The sequence below is a fragment of the Belonocnema kinseyi genome, chromosome 4 (assembly GCF_010883055.1).
Source record: "Belonocnema kinseyi isolate 2016_QV_RU_SX_M_011 chromosome 4, B_treatae_v1, whole genome shotgun sequence".
Classification (NCBI taxonomy): domain Eukaryota; kingdom Metazoa; phylum Arthropoda; class Insecta; order Hymenoptera; family Cynipidae; genus Belonocnema; species Belonocnema kinseyi.
Genome location: NC_046660.1, coordinates 39205602 through 39206523, shown reverse-complemented (window position 1 = coordinate 39206523; position 922 = coordinate 39205602).

Sequence of the window (922 nt, the reverse complement as noted above, 5' to 3'; positions counted from 1 at the left end):
CTTAGAGTTGTTTTGAAAAAAATCAACCGTTCTAGAAAATTTTCTAAAAAAATCAATCGCGAAAATTGTTCTCATTGAATTAAAGGTTAAAATAAAAGATGTAACGTTGATCTCCGAGAATTTCGAGAAAATTCAGTTTGAATTGGAAGAAAGTGTCTCGGATGATGAAATTGAAAACGAATACGCACAGCGCGCGCATTCCGAAGAGAGACTCTCTGGTCTTTCTGCTAAAGCACAAGCTATTCTCATTAAAATAGACACAGATCCTTCGTAAGATTCCCCCATTACGAATAATTCAATAACGTGAAATAATTCCTTAAATATTAATCAGAAATTACTAAATCTCTCAAAGAAATTGCATGCGAAATTCTCTCCTAAGAAAATACGCGCCGCGATTCGGCAACCGGCCGTTATATCGTGAAACTTCTGTTCAAGAAAGATTCAATCGGACTCAGGGAGTCATACTCTCAAGCACTCAAACGATTTCACTCGCTAGAACGATCTTCAGATAGGAATCTTGAATTAAGAGACAAATATATCGCCTTTATGAGGAAATACTTGGAATAAGACCATATGTCTGAGGATAAATCTGCATCAGTTTACGATGGTGATTTATATCTCATCATGCCATAATTAAACAATCTAGCTTAAAAACTAAAGTTCGGAATGTTTTTGACGCTTCAGCGAAAACATCCAACGGGAATTCTTTGAACGATATACTCATGGTAGGTCTCAATATCCAGGAAGATCTTTTCTCACTGCTCCTCCGATTCAGATCACATGTATTCGCAGTCACCGCCGACAATAAAAAAATATATCGGCAAATACAGTCTGTCAAGTTAAAGCGTGGGTGGCTTTACTCGCAGTCGGTAAGGTGTATCGACATGATTTTGGTGTCAAAATATTAAGAAGAGCTCCCTCT